Raw genomic sequence first — 7,367 nt, forward strand, 5'->3', positions numbered from 1 at the left:
GAATGCATTTTTTACATCAAGTTGTCCGATATCCCACTTTTTTACAGTTGCAATGGATAAGATCAACCAAATAGTTCCTGGCTTCACAACAAGTGAATAAGTTTCAATAAAATCAATCCCGGGTAATTGATGATACCCTTTAGCAACTAATCTCGCTTTGAGACGTTCCACTTTGCCATCAGCTTTGAGTTTTACTTTGTAAACCCATCAAGATCCAACAACATTCATTGATGTTGTACGAGCCACCAAGTTTCATGTTTTTTGTTGTTCTAGAGCAGCAAGTTCATCAACCGTTGCTTGTTTCCATCCAGAGTGTGAGAGAGCAGATTTAAGAGACCTTTTCCTTTGGTATTGAATCAAAGTCATGTAGAAGTGCATACTTGGGGTTTGGTTTTCGAACTCCCACCAGACTGCGTGTAATCATGGAATGAGGAGTGCTTCCAGAGTTTTGAGGAGTTGGAGCAATTATGGAGACAGAAGTAGTATTGTCAACAACAGAATTGGGTTCCTCAAAGTGTTCAGTGGTAGTGGACCGAGAGAGATTATTAGCAGTGATTGAATGTGAACCCGACACAAGATCACCTATAGTGATTGTTGTTTTGAGTTGAGCATTTGGTGTTGGTAGTGGTGCTTCTTCTTCAGGTTGAGTGAAATGATCTGAGTGCTCACAAGAAGGAGTAGACCATGAGTCAAATTCTCGAAAGGTTATGGGTTTTATTCCAGCTGTTGTGTCAAAGGGATCATTGAAGTTTTTGTAAGGTAAAGATGATTCATTAAAGACCACATGTTTGGAAACATAAAACCTTTTATTTGATGGAGAATAACAATTGTAGCCTTTGTGTCTATCACTGTACCCCATAAACACGCATGGTAGTGATTTATTATCAAATTTCTCCTTCTTAGAGTCCTATATGTATGGGAAACACCTTGAGCCAAAAACTCTTAATGATGAATAATCAAGATTCTTGCCATACAACCGATAGACGGGTGAGTCCCATTATAGTGTGGCTGTTGGAACACGATTGATTAGAAACACTATCGTGGTAAAAGCTTCAACCCAGAAAATTTTAGGAACATTGGCATGAATTAACATAGTAATGTCGAGTTCTCTAATTACCCGATGCCTTCTTTCAACTATACCATTCTGCTTAGGTGTATAAGGACATGATAGTTGATGTTTGATTCCTGAATTTTGAAGATGTGTTTTGAATCTGTGATTAACAAATTCTCCTCCCCCATCTGTTTGAATTATCTTAATAAGGCCATCAAATTGTCTCTTTACAAACTTTTCAAAGAGAATGAATTGATCATAAAAGTTTGATTTTTGCTTTAATGGAATTAACCATACAAACTTTGTGAAATCATCAACTATAACAGTATAAACCCGAAACTGATGCAAAGAGGTAAAAGGAGCAAGTCCCTATAAATCAATATGAACTTTCTCAAAAGGTACAGAAGTTTTTGATTCAGATAAAGAAAAAGACAACTTAGATAATTTTCCTAATTGACAACTCTCACATATGGAATTGTCTTTATTGGAAATAGTCCTTATTAATGCTTTGTTTCGAAGATGAGCCATTGTAGCAGCTTGAACATGCTCGAGATATTGGTGCCAGATGTCTTCTGAAGCAACCTGAAATCTGGAGGAGAACAAAGCCACTGGAGGTGTTCGGATTGCATACAAATTACCCTTTTTTAGCCCCCTCATCAACACCTGCTATGTCAACTTGTCCTTAATCACAAAATCATTATTAGAAAATTCACAAGTTATTGAATAATCAGATATGAGTTGTCCAATAGATAATACACTCCTTTTTAACTTAGGTACAAGAAGAACATTCCTTAGAATAATAGCAGACTGTCCAAACCCGAGTAGTGCATCACCAGTATGAGTTACTTGTAGAAATTCCCTATTTCCTAACATAACATGATCATTACCAGTATAAGGTCTGAGATTATGTAGGTTACCTTCATTAGAAGTCATATGTGTTGATGCGCTAGTATCTGATGTCCATTCCTCATGGTGTGCCTCAGAATTAAGTTACAAGGTTGTGAATGCTTGAGGCATGTTGTCTGGTTGGATAGAATGACTGAACCTATACCAACAACGGATAGCAGGGTGTCATTTCTTGCCACAAATCTGACCAGTGATGTCCCTGTGATTCTTTCGACGAGAAGTGTTTGAAGAAGAGCCATTGTTGAAGTCTTTGTTGGGCTAATTAGCAGGGATGAAGCCTCTTCCTTTGGAGGAAAAATTGTTGGTGGGTTTGGGATTTTTTGGTGCATTTTTGGGGACATTTTTGTTAGCATAAAAGACAATATATTAAGAGGATTTGGGAGTGGGAATGTTTAGCCTTGTTTCATAGCTTTGCAGCAGGGGAATTACCTCATTATAGGATGGCATTGGTCGTTTAAGCATTGATGTAGTGAAGGGTTCATAGCGTGCACCAAGTCCTGTAAGCAATGAAAAAACTTTGTTTTTGTCATCAACCATGTGCCCAATGGCAGTAAGGCTGTCACATACCTCTTTGAACTTTCGAATACATTCCTTGAGAGACACTTCCTGGGTTTTCTTCATATACGTGAGTTGTTGATTCAATTGAAATTGTCTTTCTTGAGAAGACTGGGCATACGCTTCCTTGAGTGCTGCCCAAACTTGTGCTGAGGTATCAAGGCCAATAACATGGCTGAGTGCCTGTTTTGCAAGAGTGTCAATAATCCACCCTCTGAGTAGACGATTTGTAACGCCCAACATGGAGGTACATGATTTAATTTATGTTTTTATAGCCTTTAGTTAATTTTTGTTAAAGTGATTTTAAGAGAATATGAAGAAAATGCCTTAAACTTGCATTAAGGGTAAAATGGTCTTTTCACTCAAAATTAGTTGAAAAAGTGGGGAGTGAAAAGAGATAGAATTTCATAGAGAATGCATTAAAAATAAGGGCATTATGGTAATTGACTAAGGGACATAGATGAAATTTCTAAGAAAGAGTAAGGGCAAAATGGAAAAGTGTGTTTATAAACTAAAGTGTTAAGGGTTTGAAACCCTTATTTTCTTCATTCCACCGCCACACTCCTCCCCCATTTTCTCTCAAATTTTCATTCAATCCTCCAAGGATTTTGAGGGCTTTTGAGTGGTTTTTCATAGGGTTTTGATTTTAGGCTTCAAAAGGTAAGAATTCATGCTCTTTATCTATGATTTATTTGTGTAAAAGTTGAGTTCTTATAAAGTTTATGCTAGGGTTAAGAGAAGATTTGAATCCAACAAGAGTAGAGAGCTTAGGAGAGACTACTCAAGCATAAGGTAAGTAAATTCCACTCAAAATCCAACTCAAATTAAAGTTTAAGAAAATCAAGTGAGTAGAGATTTCTTTTAAATATGCATATGTTACGATTATTGAGAAATTGAGATGAGATGGATGATTAGTTATGCTTGTTGTTAGATATACTTGAATATGAGGAATGTATGTGATTGGTTGAAATTGGAAGAATTTGAGAAACTTTTGGAAGTGTTTTTGCCGTGTAGGTATGGTGATGTTACAAGAGAGTTTTTCTCTCAATTTGGATGGTTTAAGAAACAAATATAATGATAATTACATTAGGGTTTGTTTATGCACAAGTATTATTTGATAAAATGCCTAAGAGAAGTATGAGTTGAGTAGAGTAGAAACCTTAATTTTATGCAACATTACATATGTGCATTTCATAAGTGCATGTAAGTAAGAAATTTTAAGCATGAGCCATCCATATGCATATAATTGTGTATGTGTAGAAACTTAAGAAAGAATAAAGAATGAAGAATAAAGAATAAAACACTCTAAGAATAAAGAGAAATGAAGAATAAGCATTAAAGAATTAAAGAGTGTTAAAGAAGAGAAAAGAATAGGTTGTTGTGGTGGGGAACCGTGAGTACTAAGAAGAAATTCCCACATACACGCCACCTTAATTGAGTGGCATAAGAAAAAGAAGAATTGTACGACCTGTAAGAGTGTACGTGGATAAGGGTTGTACTGAGAAGAATTCTTACATGCACGCCACTTTAATTGAGTGGCTTAAGAAGAAAGAAGAAGTTGTACGGTCCGCAAGAGTGCATGTAAATGAGGACTGCACTCACTCTCACAGCCAAGGTTCCAAATCCATACATCAACCAAGTCCGATCAGCAAAGAATAAGAATAAGAAAAGAAAGAATAAGAATAAGAATAAGAATAAGAAAAAAAAGAATAAGAATAAGAAAGAATGAGAAGGCTTGAACAAGCCAAGAAAAGAAAAACAAGAAAGAAAAGAAAAGAATAGAAAGAAAAAGAAAAGAAAAGAAATAGAAATAAGAAAGAAAAAACATTTTATGCATTATTGCATATGCATTTTATTCATGCATATTGCCATGAATTTCATCATGGTTAGGAAGAATGGAAAGAATAAGAAAGAAAGAACAGAGAAAAAAAAAAAAAAAAAAAAAAAAAAAAAGAGAAAGAAACAGCGAAAGAAAAGAGAAGGAATTAAGTAAGGAAAGAACCTAAGAAGGAGAAGTAAGGGATTTACTTACTGAGCATTTTTATGCTCACCTCGTTGTTTTTCCATATTTTTGCAGGAAATAGGTGAGCAGCGGTTGGAAGGACGTCGACAAGCGGGGAGGATTGGCATTACTGTCCACTGTCGCTAAGTTTTTTGTACTTGTCATTTTGATATATGTAAAGAATTATGTTTTGTAAGTAAAGAAAAATTTGGGCCCAACTATTTTCATATACTAATTATGTATGTTTTCATAGTATATATTATAAAATATACTATTAGAAAGAAGTCATTACACGATCTGTTGTTTTCTAGTGTTTGTATGCTGGATTAGTAGTGGGGTTGTTACCATCAAGTGTTGGAAGTACAACAGCTGGGCATGGGTTTTCTCCTGTGAGAAAATCTGTAAGCTCTTGACTTTCAGCAAGTGCAAGCACTTGCTCACGCCATAGTGGGTAGTTTTCAGGTCGAAGCCTAAGTGTGACAAATTTACTACATTCAACGAAGTGGAAGACATTGTTTTGCTCTGATACCAAGAAGAAAAATGAAAACAGAGGAGTTGGGAAATTCATTACACTTATAACAGGCTGTGATACTCTGTATTTATAAGACTTTGTATATCTTTACAAAAAAATGGTTACATTGTAAACTGCTATAAACAATGCTATAATCATGCTAACGTTAATTATAAGATTTCACAAGATCATGGCTGTTATCACGCAAGCCTTTAACTACTAATTTGTTTCCATATTTTGCTATCATGCCAGAGCATTGCTAAGTTGTAGTATTGATGTCTTTTCAGAGTCTTCATCCACAATTGTAGCTTCTATTTTATCATATCTTAGCTTGTGAAAAACAAGTACTCTCCTATGTTTATTGTTTTTATCTTCTTTTGTTCTACTTCATCCACACATAAACCTAATTGACTTGTCNAAGGTGGTTTGAACTCAAGAAGTCAATAAGGAGGTGAATAAGATATTTTATAAATCAAATTCAGGTAATACCAATACTTAAAATTAAGTATGGTTTTATTAATAAGATGAATGGAGTTGAAACTTGCAACCCCAATGGCAATTATAAAGTGGCACTGGCACATCATATAACGAAAAGAGCTGGCAAATGTTGGGAAAAGCATGCATGGGCAGCTTGGGAATGGGGTCACTGGAGTTGACAATATTTCATATCACAAATGGGAAACTTCATCTATTTCCACCTCAAAAATTCCGTTTAAAATGCTTCTTTGGTCCCTGCTTCTATCTATATATATTTCATATTTGTGTCATGCATTCACTAGTTCAAACATTTGGATTTATGAACTTCAATTATTGTGATCATAACTCCCCTTATGTTATATTTTAATTTGGGGAGAACATGCACGTGTGCAGAGAGTGAGAGGGGTTGATTTGAACAAGTTTCTATTGTGGTTAAATTTGGTCCGAGACGCACCCAACCCAATTTCGGCCCAAACTTAAACAATGCTAAGCAACTGGGCCTCAATAGTTTTGCACTTATTAATCAAACAATTGTGAAAAAGATGTAGGAGCATCGTCCCATGCCTCGATATGATTAATAGCAGAGTATAAGGTTTGAGCTCATCAAACAAAATTCAAACTACTGGCAGGAGATTAGAGATGGGCAAAACTCAAAAGGCATGGCATTAAAATTTCTGAGCAACTGATCCATCTCCATGCCCGTGAGCTCTCTCTTTGGGATTCTTAGCAACAATGGGACAAACGATGCTGTGCCTAGACACTTCATTCCACGTGATTTACTCTTGTCCACACTAGTCCAAAAAGCTTTTATTTTCATCTCAGAACAAATATACAGGTGATAGGTAATCACCAATGAAGCTATTTAGCTTTTGTCAAATTACAAATTAATAGGCCGACTTGTTAAATCAAATTTCATTCTGTCAATATATATGTTTTGTTTTCAGATCACATGAAGAGCAAAATATACTGTCAATTTTTCGTTTGAAGCAAGCTTCTCTTTCATTCTTTTTGAATTTATTTTGAAGTTAAAACAACAAAAAAGAAAGGCCAACACTTTTATGTGGTACACAACAAAATCAAAGATTGTGTATGCTGTCTTTTCTTGTTGTCTTGGTTGTTCCTTTGGTTGGTTCTTTCCATAACATCAGATACTAAAAACAACAAACTCATTAATGATATGTATATTTATTTGTACACACAGTATATATTATGTATCAATGTTGCTGAGGCATCACATGCATTATCAACTTCATTTTTAGTCTGCTTCATGGCTGTAAGTTCATATTTGTCCCCTAATTTTTCAGTCAACCTCTTAATCCTCTTCTTCTTCTTGCACTTTGTTTTGATCCCTTGCAGGGCAAGACCACCCAAGGCAGACAGTCTTAGCTTTGATTTCTATGAGAAGACTTGCCTAGATGTAGAGAAAGAAGAAAAATTAAAGCAGAGGAGTTGGGAAATTCGTCACACCTACAACAGGCTGTGATACTCTGTATTTATAATCTTTACAAAATAATGGTTACATTGTAAACTGCTATAAACAATGCTATAATCATTCTAACATTAATTACAAGATTTCACCAGATTTCACACGATCATGGCTGTTATCATGCAAGCCTTTAACTACTGATTTGTTTCCATATTTTGCTATCATGCCAGAGTATTGCTGAGCTGTAGCTTCCGAGTCTTCATCCACAATTGTAGCCTCTGTTTTATCAAAGAAGATTATTCACAATGTGGTATCGCAGAAGCTCCTTGAAGCACCCGTCACTGCGGCTGGTGCTCTTCGCATATTCTTCCATGACTGCTTTGTTGAGGTTCCAATCAATGCCTTTTCAGCTGCATTACTTAATTAGTTATTATCAGTA

Source organism: Pistacia vera, unplaced genomic scaffold, assembly GCF_008641045.1.
Source record: "Pistacia vera cultivar Batoury unplaced genomic scaffold, PisVer_v2 Contig281, whole genome shotgun sequence".
Lineage (NCBI taxonomy): Eukaryota > Viridiplantae > Streptophyta > Magnoliopsida > Sapindales > Anacardiaceae > Pistacia > Pistacia vera.